The sequence below is a fragment of the Hippichthys cyanospilos genome, chromosome 21 (genome assembly GCF_059441005.1).
Source record: "Hippichthys cyanospilos isolate Australia breed blue-spotted pipefish chromosome 21, RoL_Hcya_1.0, whole genome shotgun sequence".
NCBI classification, from domain to species: domain Eukaryota; kingdom Metazoa; phylum Chordata; class Actinopteri; order Syngnathiformes; family Syngnathidae; genus Hippichthys; species Hippichthys cyanospilos.
In genome coordinates, this window is record NC_142389.1 from 4142320 (window position 1) to 4162032 (window position 19713).

A 19713-nucleotide genomic window follows, 5' to 3' on the forward strand; every position below is an offset into this window, starting at 1 on the left:
CGCGCTATAAATCTCTCCTGAGATGGCGAGGATTATGTATTCTCTTCTCACATGAATCATGGTCATACCTCATTTAAGAGTCAATTATTGTAGTTGAAGAAAAACAAGGTTCAGGAATAACCTTGGGGATTTCGCCACCCGCTCCAGATAGCAACTCAATTTTCTATATTCGGCTTTGTGAAGTCTTTTAGTTGGACTTTAAAAAGATGCTAGTAAAACTGATTTAATATGACTGGGTCATATTTTGGTTCATATTTTTGTCAGCTTTGAAGAGTAAATGGATGCTTGGGTGTCATTAATTATGATTTTTTCAGTATTTTACGGCCTGATGAAGGTCATTTATTTTGTGATGAAATTTCAGCCCACATGTGTTGCGCGTCATGTGTCATGTGTCATGTTTTGCCCTTGATCAAAGGACGTTTTTCAATAACACTGTGTACAATTTCGGAAAGCACAATTCAACTAAACTTTTCCTCACTAGGATCGCAGACGTGCTGGGGCCAATCTGGAAACCGGAGTACCTGAAGAAATCCCACGCAGGCATGGGGAGAACACGCAAACTCCACGCATGAAGCCCGTTTTTACAGCGAGTAGTATGTGCTAACCGTTCAGTCTTCATGCTAATTTTTAAATATTCTATTTTACATCCATTTTTAGAGCGTACTCCTTGACAGGAAGTCTTCAGATTGCATAGTCTTTGGAATGCTCTTTTCATTTTTTTTATCTTCACCAAGGGATGTTTATCACTGATTGTAGACCACACCTTAGAATCAAGGTCAGCCGTCCAATCTCTCGACACTCCTCTTTCCTCTCAATCCAGCCGCCATAATTTCAAAGCTGGCTTCTCCAGCATGTTATTTGAGCAAACCACAAATTGACTCCTATCACTCTTCCAGAACATGCGAAGTACAGTGGAACGGTTCTCCAAGTGTGTGTGTATTACAGATGGATGTGCCCGGCCTGAGAGCACGTCGTGGTGTAGGAGAGAGAAGAAGGAGTCGTAGGGTCAATGTGTTGTGGATCAGTGAGGTGAGAAATTGCAGGCGGTACAGATGGCACACACTCACCTTCATCAAGTTCTCACTTCATCAGTCTTCTTCTCCAGCAATGTTGCCGCTTTACCGATCCAATGGATGTGTTCTTTATCTGAATCATCTATCGTTGTTTACATATAGAGCAATTAAAACGTTCAATTGACCGACCCTAATATATATATATATATATATATATATATATATATATATATATATATATATATATATATATATATATATATATATATATATATATATATTAGGGTCGGCCAATTGAACGTATATATGTGAGATACTTGTATATTCCAGGCTCGGCTTGTTGAACAGGAGGGTGATATTTAATTCATGCAATTACATTCCTTCAAAGTCCTGAGTACATATATTATGGACTCAGGATGACATGAATGTAAACTGCAACTTGATGTGTTGGCGGAGGCCTCCAACAACACGGCAGTAATTCTACTTTTAGCATGTCTTGCTCCGCGAGAAAAACAGATGTGCAGGCAGCGGCAAAGTAGCAGCTGATTGTGTTTGGGATGTTTATTGCTTCATTGACTGGCCAAGATTTACAGTGAATATCTCTTTTTATTGCTTACACTGAGCTCTGCATTTTACACCACTGCACCAGTCTCTTCTGATACCACAGGCCGCTAACAAATGACCTGGAATACAGCTCGTTTCATTCACCTCACTCTGTCATCTCATTAACTCTTTTAATGACAACCTTTGAAGAATAAAAAAAAATAAAAACAAAAAAAAAAACGGATCCTGTAGTCATATAAATGTGGGCCACCCAAATCACCCATTTTGGACCAAAAAAAAAAAAAAGATTTTTTTTTTTTTTTGGTCCAAAATGGGTGATTTGGGTGGCCCACATTTATTTTACTACAGGATCAGTTTTTTTGTTTTTACTACAGGATCAGTTTTTCTGGGTCTTTTTTTTTTTTTAAATATTTTTTTTGGGGGGATGTCATATTTTAACGCTGACTTTTTTTTTTGCTTTAATGAATCATCTGGACAGTACTTTTATATTATAAAGTACCAAGAATAGAAATGAAAAGTATGCTTTGGACCTGTTTAATATATGGTGACCTTATACACAAAACAAGTTGAAGATTGCTGGCTATATTTAGTTGTTTTTTTTTCCCCTCTTTAGTGATCAAACTTCCTTAGAACTCAATCTTATTAAATATAGAATATAAAATATTGAAACCAATTCCACAACAAAGGTTACATCTGATATTCTTAGCCTTACCCTACTTGGTCAACTTTTTCCCAGCTCGAGATCAAACGAGAGCTCTCCAAACGCTTTCCCAAAAATAAGTAAGTAAATAAATAAGAGTAGTTGAAGTTGAGGGCGCTCAAAGATTTAGCTTCGCATTGTAAACTCTTACCTATTTTTCCATTTTGGTTTTACCAAGCCTTGTGGGCCCACCACACTGAATTGTCTTTTATTGGCAGCTAAAATGCAGCTTTCGCACCTCTGTCTGGAAGCAAAACTCAAATTTACCATGTTAGCCGGAACTCATATGGAAAAAAAGATATATCAATGGATTTTTTAATTTTAGCGTTTTTTTTTGTACCTATCCCCCTGACATTGTCCTGTCAGCCACTCATTTGTCATCACTTCTGGAACATTGTTTGGGGGCGGGGCTGCACATGTAAGACGGCTCAGAGCGGAAGAGATGTGATTAGATTTGTTGATGCAGGAAAGGAGTTGATGTGATGGAGGGCCAGACTGATTAAAGGATGCAGGAGAGGATGTGTTGGAATGGGGGCCGACTGAAGTCTGGGTCAAGTGTTGAACTCTAAAAGCGCCCATTTGATCGCCGCATGTCAAGGATGCGCGCCGACAGATGCGAGCTGGAGAGAAAGTTGGCAAACAGTGAATGCACATCATTTGGCACTAGATGGAGTGATCCGTTTCAGTAATTGGGATGTGGGATGTCCGGAGCATCCATGTCCCTCCTGACGCGTTGGCGGTGTTTTTCTGAGGCCCGAGGATTTAACAGACGCCACACCGGCGAGATAAATCGATCGGAGAGGTTTCGCAGGTGGCGTTCGGGAGGGGGGTTTGGCTAGGCCATTTGAATGTCACAGACGGAAGAGATCGTAGATGGTATCATGCAATCTCACAAGCTGAGACCCCGGTGTGAAGGAAGAAGTCTGGGCCATCCATCTTTGGCATTGCTCTCAGCCTGCAAGGACATTAAGCCAGAGGGATAAGAGTCTGTCTGGGAGTGTTTAGAGCTACGGCTGGTTATCTCTCTGCAGGAAGCACGAGACTAAGGGCAAGCGTCGCAACCTAGGCAGATGGGCTTTCGTTCTACTTTGAAGTCAGTCAACTGTTCTCTCCTTTTACCCTTTTGCGGTATTTTGACCGTTTTTGGTCATTTTCTTCCACGTCGTTCTCGCATTGTTCTAGACAAGGGGTGAAGCATCCCTGGTAGTGTGATGTTGACATCATGTCACCAGCTGGGTAAAATTTCAGCTCCCTAGGTTTCCCTTTGATGGGATGTACCTTTGATGTCAAGATCAAAGGATTGGACAAACCGCTGCACAAGGGTTATGAAAGATTCCTGTTCCATTTTGAATCAGCACCTTGTGTTTTTATTTTAAAATTTGGACAAAAAAAGCAGCCTATATGAAAACCCTCAAATACTGCATGTTATTTATCCGTCATCTAGTTACACACCGATGAATGTGCACTTGACGCCATCTTTGTGTCCTTAAAGCTACATTTTTACATATATATATATATATATATATATATATATATACAGTATATATATATATATATATATATATATATGTATATATATATATATATATATATATATATATATATATATATATGTGTATATATATATATATATATATATATATATATATATATATATATATATATATATATATATATATATATATATATATATATATATGTGTGTGTGTGTACAGGATAAATAGTCAGTTTAGAAGGGTTTTTTTTTTTAAACAAGGAAAATCCATCCAAACAGATGCTGATTCGGGATTAATTTTTGCGTATAAAAGTTGAAATGCAACAGAGAGCAGATGACCAATTTTATTTTGCCAACAATGAAAGTGCAGCAGGATATAATTAGCCTGTTTTGCATAGATGACTAAAATGCACCGATGAAATGAACAGAATGTTTATTTTAAGTGCCCATCTGGTATTAGATTGGGAATTCTTGCGATAATCTTTTTTTTTTTTTTTCCTGTCTGTGATTTGACATAAAGCCATCGTTGATCTCACACAAAGGAGAATGAGTTTGCATTTGCATCCTTCTGCAATACATTTAAATAATGTTCGCTCAACCAAAGCATTACAAGTTATTATGATTGACCAGGTTGGACCGATGTGACTGGAGCGATTAAAAAAAAAAAAAAAAAAAATCAATCAAGCTCTAATTCTGTTGTTATTACAATGATTCATCAATAGCCCCATTTTAACGGGCAAACGTTTTTCAAGCTTTCATCTATGGGGAAATGAAAGTCCATATTTGCACTAATTGCGGTATTTGTCATTGTCAAGTCAGACTCACGGAGTGGACTGATGATTAGGTGACGGAAATCTAGATTCGCAGATGACGAAGATTTTACACGTAGGTCACCATGGAGGGTCACCAATTCATTTTAAAGCGTAATGGTCTCTTCCAGACTGAGTGTGCAATCAGGGAATACCATCAACATACATTTTGATGATGTACCACAGCGAGAATATTGAAATTAGCAAGTTGGTTACATTTACTGTCGGTCATTCCATCAAACTGATGCGTATGTCTAAATTTAATTCAAATTATGAAAGGTCCGCTGCGGTTCTTTAAAGTTGCTTACAGGCGGCTTTGCAGATTTAATCTTCTGATTCGGAGCAGCCTTACAATTATTGTATTCACATATTTATTTTTACATTTAGACTCAATGTTAGGGAAATTCTTAGTGGAAAATATGAGAGTCTTTTTTTATGAAAACGCCGGTGTGACAATGTTTCTTTGGGACCTACAAATGACAGCCGTTGAGCAAAACCTTGAATTATAAGTTTTATTGATCATTTATTACGCTGTAAAAGATGGGCTTTTTTATACAATGAAATTCAAACAGGCAAGATTACGCAACCACTTCTTCCTGTGCTGGATAACCATTAGTACGTTATTCTCGGATACCACAAAATTGCCCAAATTTACGGAAACATGTCGATGAAACATTTTTGACTGGAAAACTCAATAAAACGCACTTTGAAGTACGTTTAAATGTATTTATGTATATATGTGTTTGAGTGTATTTTCAAGCATGTTTGAATGTGTTTTCAAATACATGACAACATCATTTCAAATACATTCAAACATACTTACTAATATTTTACTTTTTTGCTAAATGCTAAAAACATAGCGTGTGTACCCATCTTTTTTCTTTTTAACAGTCTTTGGCAAACTACAGTACATGTAAATACAGTCATAAATGCTTGGCGCACAAACTGTACAGACGATTCTCCTTGAGGAGTTCAAATGTCACCCAGCAGCACTTTTGCCGCATGCAAATCATTTCACTCCGCCATTGTGGCTGTGTTGTAGAGTCTCTCTTGCTACGCCAGTCAAGGAGGAGGCTGTTTGCGACTTCAAAGCGCAAGAAAGTAGTTCAGCAGCAGCCTCAGTCCCTCGCCAGGCAGGTTCACCTGTAAAAGCCTCTTAAAGACTTAATCCGGTTAATTCACAATGTAAATCTGTTTGCACATTTCTCATCTACAACTACAAGTTCATCCTTCTCAGAGTTAGTTTGCAACATCCGCAGTTGGAAACGGTTTCACGCTCCAAAATGACTTGACACTGCTACTATGGGGAAAACTGTATGTAAATGTAATAAATATTACTACTGTAATTCCCCAAAAATAAGATGCATTTGTGTATAAGATGCAGTCCTAATTTTGGGGTCAAGTTATGATATTTTCTATGTTACGGTGTATAAGATGCACCAACACTTTGGAAACTATGTAAAAACTATGGCAAATCATCTTCATAAAAGCTTCATATTTTCTTGCGTTCATATCCATGAGTTAGATATTTGTTGCCTGTAACGTTACATTGTTATTATTATTTTTATTGAATAAGCTCTCATGATATTTCAGTGTTTTAACAAGGATGAACTCGGACTGTGGTTCAGTCTGCTCGCTTCTTTTATTGAAAATAATGGTGTAACTACCACAGCTAACATAAGCTGTTGTTAACTGCTAGCTTGTACCGTTGCAGTAATTATTCTAAGAATACGCCCAATATAAACATGCACTGGCGTTAAAAAAAAAAAAAAATATATATATTTTTTTAAATATCGTTTATAGTATGACACTTTTGGCCTTCATTTTGGGAAAAAAAGGTGCATCTTATAGTATTTGGGGAATTATGGTAATTCAGAGGTTGGGGTACTCCCACAGAATTTGTGATTTGTTTTTTAAACCCGAAACAATTCTGCTGGATTTCTCAGCACTTTTTTCGTCAAAGCACTGAACCGTCTCGAAAACTCAGCTCAAAGGCGTAGTCACCCCGCGCCTTCCATCACAGTGACATCTCACTTCAGAAGTTAGATGCATTTGTGAGGTCTGTGTCTCTCTGCGGTGCGCACCAAAAAAATTGAATTTCCCCTCCAGGGATCTTAATCAGTATCAAAAATATAAATAAATAAGCCAGCTGTTTTCAAAAGGGAAGGCACATTCCAGTGGGGAGCTAGAGGACTGAAGTTGAACGCAAGCTAACTTCATATTTTCATATCTTCCTGAGAAGATATTATTAATTGTATCCCACCTAAACACAGTAATAGAGGAAATACAAGCGAGCAAAAAGAAGGGACGGTTCCCTCTAGAAAATGAAAGCTAAATAGATATCGAAATTTTTAAACTTCTTAAAAATGTACTTATAAAATATGTTCCAATACATTTGAAAATACTTGCAAATATGTTGGAAAATTCCGACTGGATGAATTTTAAAAATAGCATTTTCTCCCTATGAGAACTAATGTTACTGTATGTTTTTAGCATCTTGCTCTCAAGTATGTTCGAACATATTTGCAAAGCTAGCTAGCCCCATTTTGTGAAAAGATATAGACCGATAGGCTAGGATAGTGAACAAAAATATGAACACAACACTTGCTTTTGCTCTGTTTTTCGTAAGCTCAAATCCTGTTTTATTTATTTATTTATTTATGTATTTATTGTAGTAGTGGTAAGAAGAGCTGAGATACAGAAAGGGGGGGGGGGGGCTACTTCACACCCCACTTTAAGTGGATCTCCTGGTGACTGACGCACTTGAAAAGTTCATGATGTTCGTTTTTTTTCTCTAGTCGTCATTGTGCTCCATCATTGTGAAAAAAGCACAAGCACTACTTGAGCACCATTGACGCCAAAAGGCAAGAACATAGCGTACATATTACATGTGCATCCGAGTGCCAGAGTAATCTTGGTCCACATTGGTAGTGAGTGATGCTAAATTCACTTTTACTTATTTGTAGTCGTGGTTTCCATTATTTGTAAATGGATTAGGAAAGCCTAGAAGGACAACCAGCAATTCACCAATCAGGCCTGAATGAAAAGACACACGGCAGTCCATCTGGAATTTGCCAAAGGGCGCCTCGCAGACCATGAGAAACAAAATTCTCTCGTCTGATGAGAAAAAGATCGAACTTGATGGCGTGAATGCTTGGCATCACGTTTGGAAGAAAACGGGCACTGCCCATCACCAGGCCAATGCCATCCCTGCAATGAAGAATGGTGGTGGCAGCATCATGCTATGGGGCTGTTTTTCAGCAACAGTATTTATTATTAGCAGTTACAATTTATATTTTAGTTACAGTAAACTAAAGTATTTTTCACACACCAGTTATCTCTTTAAAAACACACTTTTCCCCTTGCGGCCGACTGAAAATGTCATCTATACTCAAGGCTCGAGGAATGACCAATCCTGACCCACCTGTTGGTCACGTGACATACTCAGTGTGAAAATCGCTGAAAAATCATTACTATTTAGGATTTTTTGTTTGGAATTATTGTTTTCTGGAATCTAATCACATTCAAAGAGTAATTCAATAATCCAATTACCTTTTGAGGAAAGTTAACCTTTTTTTTTTTTTTTAATGAATTTTCCCAGCACCGGTCCGAGCCATTCGTAATCCTTCCCCTATTTCCTAACTGCACCCCAGCCGTCCCCTCGGTGAGTTATGACAGTCTGTGTTTTATTGAACGATTGTGATGAGGTTATGAGTGAGCCAAGGACAAAGTTATCTCTCCAACAGAAACACAGTTTATTAGCCTTCACAGCAGTGAAACCCTTTTCTCCATCTAATCCTTCGTTGGTGCACTCCAACCCTCCGCTGTCAGATTACATAGCAGGGCGAGACAGGAAGAGGAAACGAGAAAAATGAAAAGATGAAACTCCAATCCATTACGTCGGTGCTTTGACTCGTGGAGCTTATATTGTGTTATTAATCTTGATGCTTGTTCAACTCAAAATAGGCCTATTTACAGAGTTCCATTACAGAGGGATGGTGTGAGCTCGAGGTGCGCGTGTGCGAATTATTCCGCGGAGACTCAATTCCACAACGTTTTTAATTAAATGACTGCAATGACATGGTCCACCCCTGCTATTATCTCCTGTGAAAAGAAGGCCAGTGAGTGACTGTGGGAGAATCTTTTCGTGAAGCCTGAGGCGGATTCATAATAAGGACGTCCTGTAAGTGCCTGTCGAGGTACATCTGTATTTGAGTCAATGGAAAATGCTGCTTAGACTTCACATGCGTATCGGGATAATATAGAACTGTATTGTCAAAAAAGTTCTTTGCCGTCATAATCTTACATATAACCTCCTTAGAACCAGCTTTATTCATTTTTATTCGCTTTTTTTCGTCTTTGTTGGTGGACTCATCGGAGAAACTCGACTAAATTCAAGAGTTTTATTGCCATATGCATGGTAATACCACGCAATTAAATTCTTATTCCGTTCAGGTCACCGAGCAGACTACATAATCGAGCTAATAATAAGGTAGGCGATAAACAAAAACAGACAAAAAAAACAGTAATAGAACAATAAGAACAGTAATAATGAACCACTAATACATAGGAAGATAGTGCACATTATCACGTATTTAGCTAGTGTGCTCTATAGAGGACATTCTGACCTTGCCATTGATGTCTCTTGTTGATTTGAATGGAATACAATTATCAGACAAAATGGACATGCCTGTGGACACAAATGAATAGGATAAGTGTGGGTGAAAGTGAAATAAATGCAGACTTTTTTGTCTTTTTTTTGTGGTTTCGGAGGGTTAAGGTTATGACTATGGATTTTATAATTGATACTACCAGTCAAAAGTTTGGAAACACGTTGAAATTGGTCTCCGGAAAACTGAACTGAAATTCGCGAGACCGTATCCACATGAAAACACCAACAACATAAAAAGAAAGATATGCAAAGCTGTTTTTGTCCAAATATATCTATAAAACTATTCTCTTTGAACTTTTTTTAAATGATCAAATAATTCCACCAATAATTCTTCAAAACTAATCACCTATTCAGATTACAAAAAAAAGTAATGATAAAAAACACCATGAGAGTGTGTATTTCTGAATAACATTGTTGATATGTGAACTCACAAATGCGGCCTCAAATGATATAAAAATCTATATCACCGTCTTACTGGCTTTTATGATAGTACAGTATATGTGTTTTATTCCGGAATAGTGACTTTGTCTGGCGAGCATGTAGTCTCTCGGTTGAAGTGGTGTGAAATTAGCTAGAGCTCACCCGTGACCCTAATAAGACTAGCACTACAGAAAAAGGATGAAGATACACCTTCTCTATACATGTTCCACTTTCCCCCTACTGCTTTCTCTCTTTGACTCACACACTGTCCTCTGGTGTCTTTTTTATGAAGTCATCTGTTTGCCGCAGACAGCCTGGAAATGAGCACATTTATTGTGTGTAGCGCTACGGCCACATAGCCCATGTAATTAATCTGCTGTCTAATTTGCCCCCGGTGCTCCTGGTGTCACTCGGTAACATCGCTTGTCATGAAAGACGGCTCCCGGGAGCTTCATTTTTTTCACTTCTCGCGCAGATCTCCGGACGGCGACACTCCGGCGTTGGACGCGGTTTGCTACAAAAGCGCGAAATCGAAGTAGACGACACGATATTCGCCTTTTTTGTTTGGTGATGGAGAAGCCGGCTTGTTTTGGTCCGCCCAATGTGTCACTGTGAACGGTCAGTATACTCCACCCACAGAAAGCGGGACTTGTCGCCGTGGCGACAGCCAGGGATCAATAATGCATCAGCCAACAGATGGCTGACTGCCTCTGCTATCATTTATTACATCTCCTACTTATTTTCCCGGCTCAAGTATTAGCGAAGAAAAGGTTAAAGGGTTTGGAAAGAGTCACTTGAAGACTACTTTGGTGTCAGGATGCTCCCTTTTCTTTTTTATGTTTGATTTGATTATATCCGTTGGGTGAACTACTAGCCATCAATGGAAATAGTGAGTTATCTTCAAAGAACGTACAAGCCCCAAGAGCTGATGTTGTAGATGTTCTCAAACCTTTGGAAGAACAAAGGCAGAATGTTGCAAAGGAAAGGGGGGGTTATTTGATTTCATTTTTATTTGTTCTCCCTACGGCTGCAGGACTTGGTTTATTTTTTAACTGGACTCGTTGTTGTTTATTATTAAAGAAAGAAGAGTGCGAAACTGTCAAGCTTCCTTTATCTTGAGTTAAAATGCAGATGTATGTTTTATTGTTTTCATTAAAACGATTTGGAGCGAGATTATCTCTACGGGAAGATTGGAAGTGCCGTTTTTGACTGCAGAACGTGTTCAAACGTACTTGCTAATATGTCCGTTCAAGTTTTTAAGCTCAGTGCAAAAAGTGCTTAGCATTTGACCTATATTATAGCAATACTTTTAAAAGCTAAGTAAACATTGTTAATTCATAACTTTCATACACTTACCATGTGCTATTATGGGCAAAAATGCCAGAGATAAAAATTACTCAACCATACCGTATTTTCCGCAATATAAGGCACACCTAAAAGCCTTAATTTTTTTTTTTTTAAAGCTGATGGTGCGCCTTATATATGGATCAATATTGAGATTGGGATTGGTAGATGGGGAAGGGACTGATAAAGTAAGTTGGTCATATTTACATTGAGTTATTATGCTATTGAGAGTTTAGAGTTATTATTTGAGTTATTATTGTTATTACTTTGAGTATTACTATATTGTGACAGAAAAAGTTTTAAAATATGTCATTAATCAAGGGTGCGCCTTATATATGGAAAACGTTTTAAAATATGCCATTAATTGAGGGTGCGCCTTATAATCCGGTGCGCCTTATAGTGTGGAAAATATGGTAATTTTATTTTTGTGCACACATCAATATTGTGGCATTATTGGCGAAATGTGTGACAGTTTATCTTTTAACAGCAAGGTATAACATGTAGTGCAACATTTTTCCTCCAGTGCAATCACGATATATTAATACTCAAAGTAATAACAATAATCATTCAAATAATAACTCTAAACTCTCAATAGCATAATAACTCAATGTCGATATGAGCAACTGATTGTTCAACTGTAAACACACAAAAGAAACAGGTAAATTACTTAATCCCCATCTACGAATCCCAATCTCAATATTGATCAATATATAAGGCGCACCGGATTATAAGGCGCACAATCAGCTTTTTTTTAAATAAGGCTTTTAGTGCGGAAAATACAGTAAATGTTTTCCCGAATGTTTGATAAAACAAGCTTCAGTTTTTCCTGCTGATTTGGAAAACCACTGCGCAGCATCTTCGAAATACCCTCAAATAAATAACAAAATGAGTCATATATTCCAAAGTTAAGTTACTGAGAAGGATGGCAATGCACCCATTTCAATTCTTCAAGCCGTACCTTCAAATGCGTTCCGCCGCCGGCGCTGACAGTCTTATAGGTCTGATTTAGTATACGTATACGCCGAGCGCCCCGTCGTCTGGGTTTCATCAGTTTTTCCTCTTCTGATACCTGTCTTACTCCATCTTCCTCCGCCTTCTTTTTCCTCCCACTCGTTCTGCCTCCGCTGATGACTCTCCCCTCCTTCCTTCACTCACCACAAGGCAAAGTTAATGTAATTCAATTGCTGCTGCCAGTTGCTTCGTCAGAGAGCTTTAACATATCAAAGGTGCCGCGCCGGTAAGAAAGCGCCTCGTTATCCCCGCGGATGACATCAAGCGTTGATACTTTGCAAATCGCAAGGGATGTTGAGGTCGCAGTCAACACGCAATTAAAGACTTTTGGAGAATATTCCATGAAAGCCTTTGGAATCCATTTTTTTTGGTCCCGATTGTTCTTTTCCGCACCTTTCCATCAACCGCTTCACCTTTTTCACCGTTTACAAAATCTCACTGTGATCTGAGGATAAGCACGATTTCATCAATGCCGCGCATTAGTAAACAAATGAGGCGTCTGTTAGCTCGCCATGACGCCCAATTAGGCTGCGGGTTATGCATTTGAGCGTTCCTACGGAAGGATGGCGGAAGGGAGCGCGGAATAAAAAATAAATAAGGCCAAATCTTCAAATGAGAAGCGATGGAAGGGAATGGAAAGCTCGGCGCAAAACGACTTGCCGTTTTTGCGATAAATGATGCCTTATGCTCATCTTGCTGTGAGGGGAAACGCTTCTCGCCACTGCGATCTGTTTCTTGTCGTCGCCAGTTCTCCAAATAATTGCCCCGTTTGTCACATACACCGTTGCTTGCTGTGCTTTCACGTCGTTCGGTTGCACGACCGCAACAGCGATAGATTATTCGGTACATTTCTTCAATCCTGACATGTCCTACCTTAGCCCAAGCGAGATCCCATTCGGAGCTCTGTTTATTTAGAAAGTGAATTTTAAGGCGATACTTGGCGCCCCCTAGAATCCACAGGTCGTCTAAAACAGTGGTGTCGAACAAATTTTTATTTTGGGCCGCATTGTAGTGATAGTTTCTGTAAGAGGGCCGGAATGACTGTGAATTCAAATCCATTTTAAGTGTGTTGATCAGAAATTTACCAAGATTTGATATCAGAAGCCGGCAAAAACTGTTCAAAAGAGTTTTGGAGGATAAGAAAATGTTTGTTTTTCTTCCCCCAAATTTTTAAACGTTAAAGACAACTTGCAAGTTTGGTATTTTAGTCAGAAAACTGAAGTCAAATCAGCATTTCAAGGGCCACAAAAAGTGAGGTGGTGGGCCGGATCTGGCCCCCGGGCCTTGACTTTGACACCCGTGGTGTAAAACATCGCCGATGGAATTGCGCTTCCTGTGATTGATGTGTGCTGCAAACGCGCGCACACAAAATGTGTTTGCTTTGACATGGCTTGTCTCACACTCTTCTTTTTCCCTCCAGATGCATCAACTCCCGAATCTTGACCTCCCAATGCTCTCCACTTCAGCACCGCATCTGTAACTCACGCCAGTTTGAAAGGCTTGCCCGCCGAGTACATCTGCCCGCACCCCCCCCCCCCCCCACCCCCCGACGCGCCGTTTGCGAGACGGGCCTTGTCTCACGAGCTGACAAGCTTTCGGCAGAGATTCCATCTTTTCCACCGCTACGCAAAATGAGCCCGTCCGGTAAGGCTGCCAGATTCTGCCTGTCACAAAATTGCAAAAAGCCTGTGGAAGTAATGTAATTCCTACGTATAAGAAGCATTAAAAAAAAAAAGAAAATTATGGACGTTTCTTATGTACGCTGACTTAGATTTTTTTTTTTTTCCCAGGAAAATTGCACCTGTCAGCCACATAAGCCGAGTTTTAACATATAGATGCATATTTTTATATCTGGCGTATTCTTACAATAATTTTTTATATATTCTCACATAAACATTTAATCGCACTTGCTATTGCAGTTAAATGCACTTGTAGGCTAAATGCTAACATTGTAGCATGTAAAAATAACTAGTTAAAATCAATGCTTTTTTTTTTAGCAATTTTCCTGCATTACACCAAAACGTTTGGAGAAGTTATTTGTATTTTTTAATCATATCTTTTTTTTTGGTGCATGTGCAAGTCAAAACCCCATGGAATTATGGGGGGGAACTCGTTTAGCACATATCCTACGCTTATTATTGAAACGTAATGGCAAATTCATACGGTCCATGTGAATACACTTTGTGTCATTGAGGCAAAAGTTACTTTGATCGTATTTTCAAAACCAGCAAAAATGTTCCCAACAAACGTAAACGATGAGTGTACCTCGCCCGTCCAAAGCGGGGTGAAATTTTTAAGTGGTGTCTTACTCGCGGAGACATTGACAAGTTTTTCATGGCCCAGTGACCTGATCTCAATTGGCCTATCGGAACACTTTGTCTAAATTTGTCACCGTGGCCACCAAGGTTGGCACCAATGGATGGATCACTGAGCGGGGTCCCCATCTCCCATATCAATTTTCCCCAAAGCCTAAAAATATACACAATTCCGCAGAAGCACTGTTGGTGTCCACGGTGCATATATATCTTTGACGTCAATGTGACACGGTGTTCTATAAAGAATCTCAAATAAGTGACTAAAAAAAGACGACGCGAGTTCCAGAAATATTTGGCATATTGAAACAAACATAAATCCATAATATTAGCCTTAGTAGAATTGATATGTCAGAAAAAAATCCTGTATATTCTTCATTTTTTTTCCCCACAAAAAAAGTCCGAAATGTTATGTCAAACTGAAGGCTTTAAAAGAAAAAACTTAAAAGCATATATGGTGAGGCTTATTTTTTTCCCAAAAATGACCATATATAGTAAGGATTTTTTTTTTTCATAAAACAACACAACCATTTTGTCTGAAAAAATGACCTTGTATATTAATTTTTTTCCTTAAAAAAACTACCATGTATATGTAGGTATTTGTAACAAAATATGACCAGAGGGCTTCTTTTTTTTTTTAACAAAATGACCAAAATGTCATGTCAAAATCAAAGCTTGAAAAAAGAACATGTGGTAAGATTTTTTTTTTTTTAGGGGGGGGTAATAAAAAACAACCATGGATAATAAAGCTTTTTTTTTTTTCGCAGAAAATGACCATTTATAGTCATGTTTTTTTTTTTTTTTTCTGGAAAAAAAACGACCATGTTTAGTAAGGCTTTTACTTTCAAAAACAATCATGTACAGTAATGTTTTTTTTGTTTTGTTTTGTTTGAAAAAAAAAAACAAAAACTCCCCGAAAAAATACAAAAAAAACATTACACCATTTTCCCTTATAAATCCACCTTAAGGCGAGTTTTATTTCGCCAAAAAAAAAAAGACCATAATGTTATTTTATGCACAAAATAAACAACCATTATTGTAAGGTGCAAAAATATAGGACCACCTTCTTAACTGACGTCATTTCACACCATTGGCGCTCAGCGTTAATCCCCTTTTTCGCATTTTTTTTGGGTACATTCCTCAGCTCAGAAATAAAATTCATAAAACAAACATTTCAACCAAAACAATCCCACACATCCCCTTCTGTGACACTTTGGGAAATATTTAAATAAAAAAACAGAATGTTAGAACACCAATATATATGTATACGTGTCACATTCTATCGTTAATCATTCTGTAGTCATCACTCGACTCAATTCGTTATCGGTTCGCAAGTGCCATCGCTACTAATCGCTTCAAAAAAAAAAAAAAAAAGTCGGGGAGCTTGATGATATGTTTAATCATCGTAAAGTTTTATCGCCTGGCAACAGCAGGAGTCAATTACGTGGGTGAGGAAAAATGGCGGGGCCGCACCCTGCTGGGGGCAGAAGTTGATTAAGGGCGCTGAAGGCTTTCGACACTTGGATGCTTAAGTAAATAAACTGAGCGATAATTAAGAAGTGGCGCAATTTCCTCTCCCGTCTTGCGTTTCAGCTTGGATTCTCCTCGCGGTGCGGCTGCTTCCCGTTTGATGTCGATGGAGGAGCTCAATGGAGGCGGGCTTTGAGGACTCACCTGAATAGGACCCAAGAAGAAGGTGGCATTCCTTTTTCTGATTGGTGTATTCCAAATCGAAGGATTCAGAAGTCAACTAGGCGAACAATCACGCGATTTTTTGTGCGATGGATCGAGTGTCAAAATGGATTGAACAGGTGTGCATTCAAATGTTATTTCTTGTGTTGTCTGTGTCGTTACTTATGAATCTTTTGGCAGAAAAATGACTATATATTATAGTAACGATATATAAGTACAGTAAAGATTTTTTTGCAAAAACGACAGTCTATAGTAAGTCTTTTTTTCACAAAAAATGACAGTCTATAGTGAAGCTTTTTTGCAAAAAAACCGACAGTCTATAGTAAGTGTTTTTTCGCAAAAAAATGACAGTTTTTTCATAAAAAAACAACAGCCTATAGTAAGGCTTTTTTTCATAAAAACCGACAGTCTATAGCAAGGCTTTTTTCGCAAAAAACGACAGTCTATAGTGAAGCTTTTTTGCAAAAAAACGACAGTCTTTTTTCATAAAAAACAACAGCCTATAGTAAGGCTTTTTTTCATAAAAAACAACAGCCTATAGTAAGGCTTTTTTTCATAAAAAACGACAGTCTATAGCAAGGCTTTTTTCGCAAAAAACGACAGTCTATTGTGAAGCTTTTTTTGCAAAAAAAAACGACAGTCTATAGTAAGTGTTTTTTTGCAAAAAATCGACAGTCTTTTTTCATAAAAAACAACAGCCTATAGTAAGGCTTTTTTTCAGAAAAAACGACAGTCTATAGTAAGGCTTTTTTTCATTAAAAACGACAGTCTATAGCAAGGCTTTTTTCGCAAAAAACGACAGTCTATAGTGAAGCTTTTTTTGCAAAAAAAAACGACAGTATAGTAAGTGTTTTTTTGCAAAAAATCGACAGTCTTTTTTCATAAAAAACAACAGCCTATAGTAAGGCTTTTTTTCAGAAAAAACGACAGTCTATAGTAAGGCTTTTTTTCATTAAAAACGACAGGCTATAGTCATGCTTTTTTTTGCAAAAAAACAACAGTAAGGCTTTTTGTTCATAAAAAACGACAGTCTATAGTAAGGCTTTTTTTATTCTCGCAAATGAATGATTGTTAAAAGTAAGGTTTTTCATAAAAAACGACTGTCAATATGACAGTAAGCTGGTAAGGTTTCCTTCACAAAAACGACATTCTATAATAAGGCTTTTTCACAGTAAAAACAAAACCTAAAAACTAATACAAAAAAAAAAATCTTTTGGGATGAGCATACTCGTCCATCAGATGTCCCATTTGTGTCTGAGAACAAAGTCCCGAAGAAAAACAAATAGTCAGCGGATGGAGAGGACGGATGCCCTGGCTCGGAAGCGGCACGGTGAGCGATGTGGTGCTGAGCATGCTGGATCCGTCACTTGCCTTTTGTTTTGCTCGCCCGCAACGCTTGCTGCAAATAGGCAAACACCGGAGCACAGTCCATTGTCATTTACGAATAATGACGCATCTGCCGAAGTATAATTCCATTTTTGCATCTCGTAGTCAGCACAATTGGGTGGAAATTGAACCTTAAGATCTGCTCTTGACGTCCGCTCGCGGTCTGCAAAAAGTCAAAAAGGTAAATGTCACAGTCTCAGGTTTGTTCAAACACGGGATCCCAAACCGTTTTTGAACTTGTTTCCCTAAGTGGACTTTTAACCTTGGCAAAGTATTATGTGTGTTAATGGAAAATGCAGCGTGATAAGTAAGCCCTTGAAACTCAATCTTCTCAAGTGGAAATATCAGGTGTTTCTTCAGAGACATTGCTAGCCCATTTCAAATGCCAAACGATGTGTCATTTTTTTAAAGGGGAGCACATTTAAAAAAAAAAAACAGAACATGGCTGTCTTTTTATAAGTGGCCTTTCACAGAAAAATGACCATTTTGCTCAAATTTCTTGAATATCTTTGTAAAATCATGGATAAAAAAAACACTTGGGAGATTAAATGTCCTGCAGATGAATAAAATCAGTAGAATGGTCAAAATGGCACCATGCTTTCATCTAAAATCTGTTGCAGCTGGGTCTATGGTGTTGAGCTTGCGTATGACCAAAAATTAACAATTTTAGTCACATAGAAACGCCATTAAAATGTTCATTTTTACATGTATTATTAACGGATCAATTTTTTTTGCTTTTCCTGACATTTTTGTGCCAGGGTTTTGAGCATCGGTTGAGAGGTCAACAAAGTGTTTTTTTTGTTTTGTTTTTTTACAAAAAGACAGTGTTTTTTTTTTTTAATTCCTTTATTTTTTAGAAAAAAAACACCATACCATTGTCATTATTTTTGGGTAAAGAAACAAAACAAAAATTGACCATTTTTTGTAATTGACAATATTTGCCGAAAGTCGATTTAACGTCTTTCTTCCTTTGACTTAGGAGGACAAACAAGGGCGCTTGATAAAGAGCTTCCTGTATCCTGACAACCAATTTTCTCCAAGTTTATCCATCAGCCATGTTGATTTTATCCGCGAGGATTTGACAGCGAGCACCGGCGCTTTACGATGAAGAAAAAGGCCCGTGTGACTTAAGCAGGAAAAATGAATGGTCTATTTTCCTCATCAAGGTTTCTTTTTCTGATCATTTTTGAAATAAAGTAAACACTAACGAAAAAGAGCTAAATTGAATACGATGACAATGCCAGTGAGAATGAAGTTGACAGCGGCATTAATGGGAGTATTAAGAGCGTTGTTGTGGCTCGGCCTGAAGTGGGTCAAAACCTTAATGCGGTCTTTGTGAATGTGACAAACAGTCCTGTCGCCCTTCTTCCTCTGCATGCCATTATAAATCCACGACTGAAATTCAATTCCCAAGAAACTGCTCGGAAAATACCGCTTATGGCACGACAGCATTATGGGTTAATGTAATACCCCTTCTCAATATTTCCAGGAAGAGAATGTGGTTGTTGTTTATCTTCAAAAAAAATACAAGCTCATGTTTCCAACTTGGTTTCTTTGCCCTTCTGGGATTACCGTATTTTCCGCACTATAAGGCGCACCTAAACGCTGATGGTGTGCCTTATAATCAGGTGCGCCTTACATATGGATCAATATTGAGATTGGGATTGGTAGATGGGGAATGAACTGATAAAATAAGCTTTACTTGTTTCTTTTGTGTGTTTACACTTGAACTAGGTTGCTCATATTGAGTTATTATGCTATTGAGAGTTATTATTTGAGTTATTATAGTTATTACTTTGAGTATTACTGTATTGTGATTGAAAAAGTTTTCAAATATGTCATTAATTGAGGGTGCACCTTATAATCTGGTGCGCCTTACATATGGAATTTTTTTTTAAATATGTCATCAATTGAGGGTGCGTCTTGTAATCTGGTGCGCCCTATAGTGCGGAAAATACGGTAATTGACCAGAATTGGGCTATTCATTATTGTTATAACTGTATTTTCCGCACTATAGAGTGCACCTAAAAGCCTTAATTTTTTTCAAAAGCTATTGGTGCGCCTTATAATCAGGTGCGCCTTATGTGGATCAAGATTTAGATTGGGATTCGTACAGTTAGTTAGTTCGTGAGTTATTATGCTATTGGGAGTTATTATTTGAGTTATTATAGTTATTACTTTGAGTATTTCTATATTGTGATTGAAAAAGTTTTCAAATATGTCATTAATTGAGGGTGCGCCTCATATATGGAAAAAGGTTTGAAAATATGTCATCAATTGAGGGTACGCATTATA

General features: G+C 38.0%; 1 long non-coding RNA gene across 1 annotated transcript; it reads left to right on the plus strand.

Annotated features, from left to right (window-relative positions):
- Positions 1-985: 985 nt before the first annotated feature.
- LOC148406221 (uncharacterized) lies at positions 986-16201 on the plus strand. The gene is made up of 3 exons (XR_015863944.1): positions 986-1029; positions 13449-13672; positions 15934-16201. It is a non-coding gene; the product is annotated as an uncharacterized LOC148406221 (long non-coding RNA).
- Positions 16202-19713: the final 3512 nt, after the last annotated feature.